Source organism: Fistularia commersonii, chromosome 15, assembly GCF_037954325.1.
Source record: "Fistularia commersonii isolate RoL2024-O1a breed Wild chromosome 15, RoL_Fcom_v1.0, whole genome shotgun sequence".
Classification (NCBI taxonomy): domain Eukaryota; kingdom Metazoa; phylum Chordata; class Actinopteri; order Syngnathiformes; family Fistulariidae; genus Fistularia; species Fistularia commersonii.
Window position 1 is genome coordinate 17,735,005 of NC_141298.1, and position 15,493 is coordinate 17,750,497.

A 15,493-nucleotide genomic window follows, 5' to 3' on the forward strand; every position below is an offset into this window, starting at 1 on the left:
CTAAATAATCCAGAACCTCCATCATCTGAGACGCTACACAATAAACATGGAGTCTCTTCCTGAGGGTAGCTAGCATGTGAGCTAGCGTGTAGCATCAATAAGATGCTAACTGGATTAAAACTGACCAACGTTTGACTGAAATATAAATATTCTTGAAATGCCTTTCTAAAGTCACGCGTGGGATATTCATCCATTCATTCATTCATTCATCCATTCATCCATTCATTCATCCATCCATTCATTCGTTCGTTCATTCATTCATTTGTTCATTCGTTCGTTCGTTTGTTCATTTATTCGTTCACTATTTCATTCATCCATCCATCCATTCATTCATTTGTTCATTCATTCGTTCGTTCATTCATTGATTCATTTGTTCATTCATTCGTTCGTTCATTCATTGATTCGTATGTTCATTTATTCGTTTGTTCATTCATTCATTCATTTGTCTGTTCATTTATTCATTCATTCGTTCACTTGTTCATTCGTTCGTTCATTCAACCATCCATTCATTAATTCATCATCATCCATCCATCCATCCGTTCATTCATTCGTTCATTCATTCGTTTGTTAATTCATTCATTCGTTCATTCATTCGTTTGTTCATTCATTTTGCCGTTCATTTGTTCATTCACTCATTCATTCGTTCATTCATTTGTTTGTTCGTTCGTATATTCATTCATTCGTTCATTCATTCATTCATTCATACGTTCGTTCATTAATTCATTTATTAATCCATCCATCCGTTCATTCATTCTGTCATCCATTCATTCGTTCATTCTGTCATTCATTCATTCATTCATTCGTTCGTTTATTCATTTGTTCATTCAATGTTCATACACTCACTCATTCATTCATTCTGGACTCCTTCTGCATGCAGGGCTGCAGAGGTCCTCCTGCAGCAGCTTCTCTCCACACACCTTCTGTCAGGACCTCCATGGAGACACCAGACCTTCATCTCCTTTAGCATCTTCTCTGTTAGCACCTCTGGATAGGAGACGCCCTCCTGATGTTCTCCTACCTGATCTCCTGCTTCTGCTGGACCTCCATCCTCTCCTGTTCAGACTTCACCCGCTTCCTGTTTGCACCATCAGAAGGTAACAGATGGTTACAATCCCTGCTGTGATTGGACGAGAGGCGGGGTCACCCTGGACCAATCACAGGGTCCGACCATCCACCCTCTACTTCACAAATCTGGACAATGTCGGGTCTCCATGAAGCTCCTGCATGTCTTTGGACTGCGGGAGGAACCTGGAGAACCCTGAGGAACCCCATTCAGACGCGAGGAGAACATGGAGGCTCCACGCAGGAAGGCGTGGAGAAGAGCTGGAGAAAAGAACATCAGCCAGAAGGAAAACCAGGTGGAGAAGATGGAGGTGAGACCAGACATGGGGTTGGGCTTGGAGACAGTGAGGAGAAGACAGGAGGTGGAGATGGAGCCAGCAGACATGAAGATGAGGAGGTTCCTCTCAGGGAGTGAGGAGGATGGAGAAGATCGGGAAGGAGTCCGTCTCAGGATCGGCACCTTAGATGTTCTGGAGACTGAGATGACTTGGACGAAGGTTTCTGAGGTTGAGCCCAAAGGAGAAGAAGAAGAAGAAGAAATGTGCTCCCGTCATGTCACCTTCAGATGGTTGAGGAGGTCCTGGAGGTGATGATAAGCTCCTCTCCATCCAGACCTGAGCCTGCTGGTCCTCTCCAAACATCTCACGCTGAAGGAGCTCCATCTGGGGCTGCAAACCCCACAAGACTCTGGCCTGTCAACGGCGCTCCTTCAAGATGGATGCCATTTTGTCCCACGATGTTTGAGAAGATGCTGGAGGAGATGACCTCCTCCTCCTTCTCAGCCTTCCATGACCTTCATGCATGTCTCCTCGCCGCCTTCTGATCACCAGGGTATAAAAATACACCCATGACTTCTCCTCCCTCCTTGCTGAGATGGACCACGGTTGAAGTTCTGGAACCCCTGCCAGGTCCTGCTTGGACACACACACACACACACACACACACACGCACGTTATAAGAGAACCGTAAACCCCGATGAAATCATGCGTTGGCCAAGTGAGTTCCTGCTGGCCGGGTTCTTGAAGGTCCTCCACGCCGCCGCGTTTGTTGTTGAATAATGAAAGGAGGACATTTGGCTCCTCAATAATTCATGCCGTCGCCGCGAGAAGCTGCTGCGTCCAGATCACGGCGCGTCCACACACACACGAGAAGCTGCTGCGTCCAGATCACGGCGCGTCCACACACACACTTACTCAGAAGCCCGGGTTCTCCAGGACGGACGCCATTGATCGTCTCTGCTGGCAGAACATTAATCCACCTCGGTTACAGGACGGGACTCCGGCCTGCAGGAGGAGCTTCGACAAAACAGCAGGAGACACGAGGCTGGACGGTTGGACGGGTACCTTCTTCTGCCTGGAGCTGGAGGAGCTGGAGGAGCTGGAAGACCTGGAGGAGCTGGAGGACCTAGAAGAGCTGGATGAGCTGGAAGACCTGGAGAAGGTGGAGGAGCTGGAGAAGCTGGAGAAGCTGGAGGACCTGGAGGACCTGGAGGAGCTGGAGGAGCTTGACATTGAGCTGGAGGGTCTGCTCTCTGGTCAGGTTCAGCTGAGTTTAAACTCCATCAGCCATTTAATTATCTTAATTGATTATCATCCTCCTGACACCCTGGAAGACCTGAACACCAATAAAATCCAACCTTTCATTCATTCATTCATTCATTCATCCATTCATTAGCCATAGATTATACAACACTTCTATCCAATCGCAGCTATCCAAGCTGTGATTGGACGAGAGGCAGGTTCACCCTGGACCAATCAGAGAGTCACATTGAGAAACATCTGCCATTTACACGTCATAGAGACATAAATCCATTCACTCTTTCATTCATATTATATTAGATGACATTAGATTCAACTTTATTGTCATTACATATTTAAGGATACAGAGAAACAGTTAGCATCTCATCAGAAGTGCGAAAAGTAGATGTACAGAATGTGCAGTATTTACAGAAAAATGCATTATTAAAGAAGAAAAGCCTTTTCTTCATCCACCTCCACTTGCAGCTTGTGCAAGTAGAGGTGGATAATTGTTATGTGCAGATTGTGTAAAAATAGGTAGTGATTAGTATGATTAACAGATGGCAATGTATAGATGGAACTATAAATATATAGATGCCTTCAACAGAAGCTCTACAGAGGGGATGATATAGATAATATAATGTTATATACTCACATTATAACACTCACCCTGTCATTCACATGTCATACAGAGACATTATTTACTCATATGAATCCATTCACTGTCGTTCATCCTTCACCTCCCGTCCGTCCGGTGAAGGTCCTGCCTGCTTCTGGACTTCCTTGTGGATCTTCTTCAGCAGATGCTCAGAGTCCTCAGGCTGTGTGTGGGAGTTTTTTTTATTCCAGAGCCCGTGAAGAGCGTCCCCTCCTTCCACAGCCTCGGCCCGACCGTTAGCCCGTTAGCCCGTTAGCGCGTCAAGCCGTCGTTTGCATCGTTTCACATCAGATGATGATAAATAACACAAACATGGAACATAGTGGAGTCCAGTCCCGTCCACGATTAGCATTCGGCAGCTAACGTGGCTCATCCATCCATCACTATTTGTGTGGAAACAATATTTCTGCTCCTGTAAACACCGGAACCTGGATTTCCAAGTTTGTTCTCCAAGATCCGAGCCCAGATCTGATGAGCGTTTGACACCAACATGGCCGCCGCTGTCCGTCAAGTGGCGTTCAAAGCGCCGCTAGCTAGCTAGCCAAGGGAACGTCATGGAAAAACACAAGAGTGTTAATATACATACAACATTTATTATTTATCAAGTACATTTGTTCAGATCTAAAGACCCAAAACAAAAGCAGGGGTCGGAACGGATGAGTGGCGTTTCGGTTCATTTTAACGGGGAAGTTGATTTTGATGTGCGAGCAGGTTGAAGCAGCGGAGGTCAAGTTTGGTTGGTTCAGACGTCTGATTCTGGAGAAGCAACAATTTGAACCCCGCTGTGACTCCAAGCAGAACCTCCTGAAGGTGTGACGTTCTCCCACCGGCCAAAACCAGGAAACCTAAATGTTTTGGGTGGAGACGCCACGTACACAGACGTAAAGAAACCAGCTCATGGAAAAACTGGTGCTAGAACTCTTCTGGAAGCAGCATCACTGCACACTTCTTCTTCTCCTGCTCTCCTCAGGAGTCACAGCCAATCACCTGCCTCCATCTGACACACAGCCAATCACCTGCCTCCATCTGACTCACAGCCAATCATCTGCCTCCATCTGACTCACAGCCAATCACCTGCCTCCATGTAATCCACAGCCTGCAGGCAGTGTAGAGAATGAATTACTTGATAAATGAATGGATGAAAGAACGAATGAATGAGTGAATGAGCAGATGAATGAATAATGAAGAACTAAATGGATAACGAATGAATAAAGAATGACTGAGTGAATGAATGAGCAAATTGACGAATACGATGAATGAATGAAAAAACAAACAAATGAATGAATGAATGAAAAAAACAACAAATGAATGAATGAATGAAAAAACAAACGAATGAATGAATGAATGACTGGATGGATATATGAATGAGCAAATGAGTGAACGAAAGATGGATGGACAAATGATTCAATGAGCAAATGAATGAGTGAGTGAATGAGCAGATGAGCGAATGAGTGAATGAATGGATGGATGGATGAGTGAATGAGCAAATGAATGAATAATGAACAACTGAATGAATAAAATATGAATGAATGACTGAGTGAATGAATGAAGATCGAATGGATGGTTGGATGAATGAATGAATGAATGAGGAAATTAATGAATGAGTGAATGAAGGAATGAGTGAGTGAGTGAGTGAAAGCTCCTCCAGACAGGAGGCGTCCAGGTGTGGCGTGCTGACGTTGGTCCTGATTTTCTGCTCCTTCAAGAACATCAGGAGCTCCAAATGAAGAAGCAGTAAATGAGTCGTCAACCAACGTGCAGCTTCCAGTTCCTTCCTCCATGAGCAGAAACACAGACATCACATTCTCCACCTTACCAGGACCTTCTGCACAATCATGAAGGATCTATGTGTGTGTGTGTGTGTGTGTGTGTGTGTATAAATATATATGTGTGTGTGTGTGTGTGTGTGTGTGTGAATGGGTGATTACACCTTTATGTTGTGTATGAGGAGTTGATTGGAGCTCTATAGAAGTGGAGACCTTTTACTGTGTGTGTGTGTGTGTGTGTGTGTGTGTGTGTGTGTGTGTGTGTGTGTGTGTGTAGTTGATTGCAGCTCTATATAAGTGGAGACCTTTTACTGTGTGTGTGGAGCCTGTGTGTGCGTATGTGTGTGTGTGTGTGTGTGTGTATGTGTGTGTGTGTGTCTGCATACATCCATGTGTGTATATGCATACGCGTGTGTGTACGTCTGTGTTGTGCATGTCTTTGTGTGTGTGTGACAGAGACAGAGAGAGAGACTGGGTTATAACAGCTCTATACTATGTGTGTATGTGTGTGTTTTTGTGTGTGTGTGTGTGTGTGTGTGTGTGTATGTGTCTGCATGCATCCGTGTGTGTATATGCATACATGTGTGTGTGTGTGTGTGTGTGTGTGAGAGAGAGACAGAGAGAGAAAATGGGTTATAACAGCTCTATAGTGTGTGTGTGTGCATGCATGCATGTGAGTGTGTGAATGGGTGACTACAGCTCTATACTGTGTGTGTGTGTGTGTGTGTGTGTGTGTGCATCAGAGGAGGCCTCTTACCATTGAATGTTGAAGCTTCTCCTCCAGAAGCTCCTTGAGGGTCTCAGAGAATCCATGAAGAAGGTCAGAGTGTGACGTCAGCAGCCCCAACATGCACGGAGCGTGCACGTGCACGACATATGGCGGTCTGCGCCGGGCTCATGTCGTATCCGGAAGGCGCCATGACGGGGCGTCTGCGGCGTTCCTGCCGGGTCTTCACAGCTGTTTGTTTGTCGCCGGAGGATCTCCTCCTCCTCCTCCTCCTCCTCCTCCTCCTCCTCCTCCACGGCGAACGCTCGTCTCCAAATACGTCTCGCCGTGAAATGCAGAAAACGTGGCGTGACGACCGATCGACCCAAACAAAGATGGAAACGGTTGCCGGTTCTGTTCCCGTGTGAGAACGCGGTGCGTAACCGGACGCCATTTTTTTCCCTTTCAGAAAAGGGAAGTGAGCCGGGAAAGGGAATTCTGCTCGTTGGCGGACGTGGAGGTCCGTCGGCGCCGCAGGGATCGCTCAGCACCCGCTGGATTATCCCGGGTCAATCCCGTCGTCATACAAACATCCAATGCCGGGATTATTCGCGGGGCTGAAACGCGTGGTTCGCTCTCCGGCGTGACAAATAATATGATTCGCTGATTACCGGGCGATCGCTGGGACGCCGCGTTACATCCGGGGGGAGAAAATAGTCCTGCAACAGGTGATCCATTTCTATCCCGGGAGCCGTTTCTGCTATAAATCACACCCCTGCTTTCAAAGTTCTGGATAAAAAGCAATTTGCCGGCCATTAACGAGGCGCCATTTCTCCCCACAGATGCGAAAAGCCACATATTATCCTGTTTGGGTGCATAAATGTGATAGATTGCACTTCACACTTTGGTTCACACCTACGGCGCAGCACTCCGGCGGCCTCTTTGCAGGAGAGCAGTCAGGTATCATAATGCGCCGGAGTGTTCGGCATCTCCAGGAGAGCTGAGAGGCTACGGAGGTCACTAGGTTTTCCTGCCGCGCGGTGTGGACCGAAGAGGTGTTTTTGTTGTGTTGAGATAAGCTGGGCGGCTCCTGAATCACTTACTGATTCAGAGGTTCGTACTGAATCAGCAGCTGGGATTCAATGAGACTCAACGGAAGCGCAGATGATTCGTTCGACACTGACTCGAACCGATGGCCTCGCAATTCAGATGATTCGGATGATTCGGATGATTTGGATGATTCGGATGATTTGAATGATTCGGATGATTCGAATGATTCGGATGATTTGTATGATTTGGATGATTCGGATGATTCGGATGATTCGGATGATTTGTATGATTCGGATGATTTGGATATTTGAATGATTCAGATGATTCGGATGATTCGGATGATTCGGATGAACTGGTTCACTGCTGTGATCTTGCATATTTCGTGTTTTTTCCAGGTAACTCTTCCACATTTGACATTTGGCTGGCACATTCTTTATAAAATGATTATAAAATGAAAGTACTTAGCTCAATAAGCTATATCTACAGCGTTAGCTTACGTGATTCGTCTGGTCTTCAAGGAGAGAAGCTACGTTCAGGAGACCACCATGAAACCACCATCAGGAGGTTCAGAGCGAAAGTTGCCTGCTTCTGGAGTAGAAGTTCACTTTTTCTGTTGGCTTCCATGGAGCTCCAAACCATCTTGTCCTCTTCCAGTGTGTTCCTGAGGATCCTGCGGTGGAACACGGTCGTCGTCCTGTTCAAGGATGAGAAATCAAACTGATTTATTTTTTGGTGGAGGACGTGTGAAGTGGGCCGTTCACAGCAGATGTCCCATCTTCTCTGGCATCTTCAACGGCGTACAAAACAGCGGCGTAAACACTTCAACGGCCGAGAGAGGACGATTAAATGTCAAGAAACCGCCTGGTAGCTGGGAACGCTAACGTAGCTTGCGCCTTCTAGCAGAAATAAAACGCAATATTATTGACGATGGGATTTTTTACTGCGGTATTTACTTTCATGCTAGGTGAGGTGGGTGTGACGGACAGGGGAGGCAGAGGGAGGCAGTGCCTCCCCTGTGTCATTATAAAAGACAAATCATGAAAATACATTTGTAAATAATTTTCCACTGATCTGTGATAGAATGTTATTATTGTAAGATTTCAATCATTCCAATGATTTTTATTCAATCAGTCAATTTTGAGTCAATATCACTGAATTTGTGTATTTTCCTCACAAACTGGGCTGAGCTGTTAGTTTCTTTTCCTCACATTGTCCACATGCAGTTGATATTTGGACACACTTAATACGTGTCCTCACATCCCATCGTGCAGGTCATGGTTTCCACGTATGAGTAGAACATATTAGTCTTGCTCATGTGACAAAATGCTGCGGTGAAAAAGCCGGAGGAGAGGCAGCCGGTACCTCTGCCTCACTTGGGGGGGGGGGGGGGGGGTGTCCTGCTCATGTTCTTCTTCACGTGTTACAATACAAAAAGTATTGAGGGTTATATGTTTGCCAAAAAACAGTCAATGTGCCGCGTGGGTCCGTTTTTTTACCCTGACTGCAAAAATGGAAGATTATCTCTCTCTCTCTATATATATAAGTTGAAACACCTTTCAAAACTGGACATTTAATTCAAACTAGAAGTGATAAATAATGGAAGAGCGATGGCGGAGCTAAATGATTTGGCTCAAACCAAAGGATGGAAAATAACACCCTCTTGCACGTGTCATGCCCAAACTCTGTTGTCTAGTTTATTCTTTTTTATTCATTTTTTATATCCTTGTCGGTGTCACTCCACTCGCATCCTGTTTATTTTTGTCATTGTTATCGTCACTGTTTCTGTTCTTGTCGGTGTTGTTGTGGTTTTGGTTGTCTGTGCTCACCCTTGCTGTCGTTTTCCTTTTTCTATTCATTCTTATTCTTGTTGTTGTTGTTGTTGTTGTTGTTGTTGTTCACTCTGCTGTCTGTTTATTGGCTGATGTCTTTTGTCGTCATTTAGTTGATATTTATCCTCATATTTGTTGATACTGTCATTGTTTTGCTGCTGTGACAAAAGAATTTCCCCTGTGGGGATCAATAAAGTATATCTTATCTTATCTTTTCGAACAGGTTGGTACATATTTAGCAAAGAGCCGCAATCGGACTCACAAAGGGCAGTTTTCCTCCTCAGCAATAACCTCCTTTGAGACGGAGAGACTTTTAACAACTAAAAGAAATAGAGATGTCTGTGGAGGTTCTCAGTCATCCAATTCACGGTGAATTTTTGTCAGAAGAATGCAAGGACTTGCGCAGAAGATAGCGAATGTGCTGTCACCCGCACGGAGGATCGTGATGATGTCTTTCTCGGAGAGACCAAACAACCTCCGGCACAAACAGATGAACGAAACCAAGCATCACGACCCCTTTTCCTGGTGATGGAAATGCCAAAGTTGATGGGCAGAAACGAGCTCTGAGAGGATGTTATGCTAAGAGAGGTGCTATGCTAATGGTATTGTTATGCTAATGGGGTGTCATTTGTTGGGACAAAGAGCAACTGATGGGGATTAGCTGGACCGGACTGTGAAAAGGTAAAGCTAAACAAAGAGCTCAAGAACTGAGGCTCATGTGGAAGTTAGCAGGGCTGCTTCTGGTGGTGGGTCTTTCCTGGTTGTTTGGAGGGTGCAGAAGGTCCTGGTCCGTCTTCGTATTGATCCTGGAACGGCGTTAGATGTTGGTGAAAGGTCTTGTCTGAGGCTCCTCTTGTTCATGGAGTGTTTTTCTGTTTTGACACTCTGGAACCGTCGGTCTTCTCCGGACAGAGTACTGACATTGCCGTGGTTGAGAGGATGGCCCTGGTCCTCCAGGTGGAGGTGGACCATTGAGTCCACATCAGCCAACATCTTTGTTGCTCTTTTGTTCCAACAAGATGCCCCCGTTAGCATAGCAACCCCTTCAGACTTAGCTTCTGCTAATCAACTCCATTTACACAACAAGCCACCGCAACCCAGACCAATGCGCCCGAACCCTGGCGGTTTTCTCGGGAAGCTCCTCACAGGTCATAAGAAGCGAAGACGCCTCTGGGACGAGGACTGGAACGTCTTCAAGTGAAGAAGTCCAGCTTCCACGACGAGAAGATTTGGACAAAACCATTGGAGGAACAGATGATGTCTCCTGGATCCCAAGCTACTGCTTTATTTAACCACAAAAAGGGATGATGAAATATTCAGGGTGATTTGTGGGACCCACCTACATGTCACACCTCATGCAGGAATCACAGCAACACACACACACACACACACACACACACACACACACACACACACACATGTCCGCCTTTTCCTGCATGGGCTGTTTTTTGTGCTGCTGGAAGCGAATTCCTCAACGTCTTTAAAAACAGGAGGCGGGTTAGCGTTTGACCTCCGTGACCTCGGAGGTCGTCGGCGCGCTCCGATGATCCTCCACGTGCACGCCTCCTCGTGCACGGCTGTTTCATCGGAAGGGGAGTTTTAACGCCGACGCCAACATCCCACGTGAACCTTTGTAACATAAACAGCGAGAAGTTGACTGACACACCAAGAAATGTTCTGCGAACGGCTGACAGGATCGCAAATGTTAACTTCTAACACACTTCCTGTGTGTGTGTGTGTGTGTGTGTGTGTGTGTGTGTGTGTGTGTGTGTGTGGCAGGATGAGCTTACCAGTGATCTTATTAAAACACAGTGCAAACAGAGGGAAGGAAGTCAGTGTGAAAATAATAATCAGAACCATTCCTGGTGACTTCATCTCATGAATATCCGTGACAGGAACAAATCTGTCTTTATGCAGCCGTGAAACACACACACACACACACACACACACACGTACGCTCGTGCACGTCCATCAACCTCTACCTCCGACTCATGCATATTCAGGATGTGCTCAGGTGTCATAGTCATGTGACACAAGGAGGTGCTGGAGGTGAAGTGAGAGCTCAGCATCACAAGATGTTTCCCTCACGGAAGGAACGAGCAACCATTCACCCTCTCACTCACATGTTCACTAATATTGCACTTTATACTGGATTACACACACACACACACACACACAAACACACACACGCGCTCAAATGGTAATTACAGGTCAGTGAATGCAGCACGCCTGCGCTGTGTGGCTGCAGTCGATTGCTCTATAAATTACAGAAAAGCAACACATTACTTTGCCACCTTGTGATGAGCCTTTTGTTTCAAACACACTTGCAGCGAGTCTATTTGCAGCGCTTTCCTTTTGGCCTCCTCCTCATATCAACAATACAGTTCAGGCTCTGAACAGCGAAACAACAGAAAAATAAAAAGAAGGTTTATTTTCCCGGCCCATTATCTGCAGGCTGGAAGTCCAAACTACCTTCTGTTTCAAAAGTTTCAGAAGCAGCTGTTGCCAATCGCTCAGAGCTGCTTTGACCTCGTGCAGCGTCTCGCAAAAGTTTTCTCGTTGGACCTTTTGACACCGTTTGATACAGAATGATGTCTCTGCAGAGGGCTGGACATTTATATATATCTAATTTTTATTTTAATATACCTCATTAATCGCTTGCGGGAAATTCCTCTCCATTTAAACTATGATGGATGAGCCATTTAGACTCTGTTGAATCACAAGCAATTTGTCTCCTCATTTTTTTAATTGTTTGTTTTGCTCTTTCGCTTTAGCTTCTTTTTTTTTTTTTTATTTTTAAAATGTTAGAAAACCCACCTTGATCCTAAATGTGCAGTACCACCAGCTACCACTAGGTGTTGCTGTGAATGGCGGCAGAAAATTTAAGAAAATGAAAGTCCCTTGTTTCTTATCAGGTACGTCAAATTTTTTTTTAAAAAAGCTAAACGTGAAGTCTGCGCGCTTCTTGTGTTTTAACACGATCCTCCGGTAGATCCTTTTGTGAAATGAGCGGTGAAAATGAAGTACCTTGAAGTTCATTTATCATGCTAGCATGCGGCACTCCGTTCAATGCTAACAAGGCTAGCGGGGGACTCCCGCCATCTTCTCTGTATATTAATATATATATATTCATGAGTATTTAATTGATAGATAAAATAAGATATATATCATATCAAATAACACAAGTGTCTCGGAAACTAAGTCAACCAGCTACCGGACGCTAAAGCAGCTTTTTTTCATGTAAACAATCTGAATTGTTTACTATATTTTTCACACTTTAAGGCGCACTTAAAATCCTTACATTTTCACCAAAATCAGCCGTGCGCCTTATAATCTGGTTTTTATGTCTGAATTCATGTTGTGCTTCCTGGCCTCCGACCATCCTTGGTTGAATAGGAGTTGCAACGTCAGAAAACGTTCGATAACTAGTTAGCCTTCCTCATGCTAACTTTAGCTGTCCGCTATCGCTGGTGAGGATAAACCAATCAGAGAACAGAACGTGGCACGCTTACCATTTCTTGTCCTAGCATTTCTTGTCATTTGTGTGTACGAGGCAGCTGTTAAGACGTGCTTACGAAGCGGAATTCAAACTGCCGGCTATAATTCACGCAGTCGACGATGGTGCAGCAGAACACGAATGAATCACCGGGATCGACTGCAACCAGTAAAGAAAACCAAACAGAGTTTCTCAGGGAACAAAGTGAGATGAAGAAAGTTGGACTATCACACATGCGGAGCCGTTCATTGATATTACGCCTTATCACGCCGTTCGCCATATAAAGATAAGATAAAGAAAAGGGGATCGCGGAAATTTTTCGTCGCAGCAGGATGACAGTTTGTCAATAAGTGTCAGTAAATATGAATATAAATAAAGAGAGTTTCAACTTTCCCTTCTCCGACGGGGGGCCAGTTTGTAACACAAAGTGTGACGATCGCAGAGGTGTCCAAACGGAAACATTTATTGTTTTCCAGAAAGCCACACATGACCAAAAAATTAACCATTTCTGGGATCTTGACAAGAAAAAAAAAATCTGAAAATAAATAATAACATTATTAATGAAATAAATAACACTATTCATGAAATAAATAACACTATTCATGAAATAAATAATAACCAAATAACGCTTTTCAAGTTTTTCGTAGATAAAAAGACCAAGGAACATTAACTTTCTTGTAGACACAACTGTTTGCAGCTCTCATAGAAGAATAACAACTTTATTTACCCCAGAGGAAATTGTTGTGCCAGAGTTTCAAGTAAAACATAACAATAATAAATAATAGTAGGAAGGAGGGAGAATAAGAAATACAAATAAAACTATAAAGTGTCCAAGTCAAGGCTATAAAGTGTTTTAAGGTCTTAAAAAGCACAAAGATATCAAATTCACTGAAAACCGAAAGCAAGCAGGCGATGAAACCCAACTGATACCAACACCTACCAGGTTAAATCCACCTACCAGGTTAAATCCACCTACCAGGTTAAACATCCTGCATTCTGAATCTAGTTTTCTCTTACTTAACCTTTTCGCCATTATTCCGTGTTATTTGACAGGGGTGTCCAGGATTTCTTTTTTGGAAGGAGGGGTTTCAGATGAGGCGCAGACTGCAGAAGGTTGGAACAGATTGTTACCTTCTCTGCTTGTTCAAGTCACGATGACGTGGCCAGAATGAAAAAAAAATCATAATGGATCCCTGGTGTTATTCAGGGGCCGGGCAAAATGTGTCGGCGGGCCACATCCGGCCCCCGGGCCGTAGTTTGGGGGCCGCTGGTCTAAAGAGCTCTTCCTAGACTGGAGCAAAGATGGTTCCTGACCTGGGAGGCTTCTTGGAGGCTTCTTGGAGGCCCTGACGTGATGTTTCCAGTGGGAGCTCCTCGTATCCACCAGCTCTGGATCTGCTGTCAGCGCGCTGTTGCTGCTAACTAGCATTAGCCGATGTTAGCTTCCCGATCTGAAGCATCGCTCTCGCCTGATGAAACTCAACAACCGGAGCTTCTCTTACAAAAAGAATGTCTTTCTTGCTTCAGCTTTAAACAACCAATCTTTATTTGGACAATAAACTGGACTGGACCTTGAACACCAACGCCATCTTCAAGAAGGGTCAGAGCCGCCTGTTCTTCCTCAGGAGGCTCAGATCTTTCGACGTCTGCAGGACCATGCTGTAGATGTTCTACCACTCGGTGGTGTCCAGCGCCATCTTCTACGCTGTTGTGTGCTGGGCAGCAGGATCAAGACAGCTGACGCCAACAGACTCAACAAGCTCTTCAGGAGAGCTGGATCTGTCCTGGGAGTGGAGCTGGAGTCTGTGGTGCAGGTGTCAGAGAAGCTCCTCAGCATCATGGACAACGTCCATCACCTGCATGGACACTGACGTCCTGTCAGAGCTCTTTCAGCCGTAGACTGATACCACCAAGGAGCTCCACTGAACGCCACAGGAGGTCTTTCCTACCTGAGGCTGTCAGACTTTTTAATTCCTCTTCCTTCAGCCGAAGCGAATCTTCAAATCTTTGTACTTAAGACCTTAAAACACTTGATAGCCTTAACCTTGACACTTTATATTTTATTGTATTTCTTATTCTCCCTCCTTCCTACTATTATCTATTATTGTTATGTTTTTGCTTGAAACTCTGGCACAACAATTTCCGTCGGGATAAATAAAGTTGTTCTTACCTTATCTTATCTTACCTTATCTTATCTTTAAGTTTCTTCTCATCAGTTGAGAGACTCCTTAACTAATTCTCCGCTATCTCAATGAATCGGTCCTGAGTGCAGCGAGACAAAGCAACTTCGCAAAGATATTTTACAAATTCTTCGACCACAAACATTAGAAATCACACTGGAAACAAACTAAATGCAACAGTCAACCAACCGATAGGGGACGGTAACCAACGACCAAAAAGGCCCTCAGCTGCTCAGAACCTCCTGCAACAAAACATCCCAGACAAGTGCAGTTTTGTTTATTTTTCAGCAGATGTTTCATAAGTAGGATTTATAATCGCTAAAAAATCCAATCGTTTTGGTTTTCTGATGGTAAGATTTGCCCGCCCTCCGCTCTGTGGACCTCTGCAAAGCTGCAGCCGTTGGTTCTGCAGATGTTTGTGTCACCAACCCAAGCTGGACACGAACGGTGCTGATCTCCATCATCTTCAAACCCAGAATCTGACGCTTCTCAACTGTTTCCTCGAGACCTGAAGTCGGGTTTCTCTCCGTGTTGCGACGCTCTTCTTCTTCTTCTTCTTCTTCTTCTTCTTTCGGCTTTTCCCTTCAGGTGTCGCCACAGCGAGTCAACCTTCTCCATCTAACCCTATTCTCTGGATCCTCCTCTCTCACACCAACTACCTTCATATCTTCTCTCACTACGTCCATCAATCTTCTCTTTGGTCTTCCTCCAGACCTCTTGCCTGGCAGCTCCAATTCCAGCATCCGTCTACCAATATATTCTCTATCCCTCCTCTGTCCATGACCCAACCATCTCAGTCTGGCTTCTCTGACCTTCTCTCCAAAACATCTAACATGTGCTGTTCCTCTGATAGACTCATTCCTGATCCTCTCCATCCTGGTCACTCCCAAAGAGAACCTCAACATCTTCATCTCTGCAACCTCTAGTTCTGACTGCTGTCTTTTGCTCATTGTAACAGTTTCTAGTCCAAACATCATCGCTGGTCTCACCACTGTCTTGTACACCTTTCCTTTTATTCTGGCTGATAGTCTTCTATCTCTTCGTACCCCTGACACTTTTCTCCACCCATTCCAACCTGCTTGGACCGTCTCTTCACCTCTTCTCCACACTCTCCTACGCTCTGGACTGTTGACCCTAAGTACCTGAAATCCTCCAGCTTCTTGATCTCCACTCCCTGTAGCCTCACCGTTCCACCTGAGTTCCTCTCATTTACACACATATATTCTGTC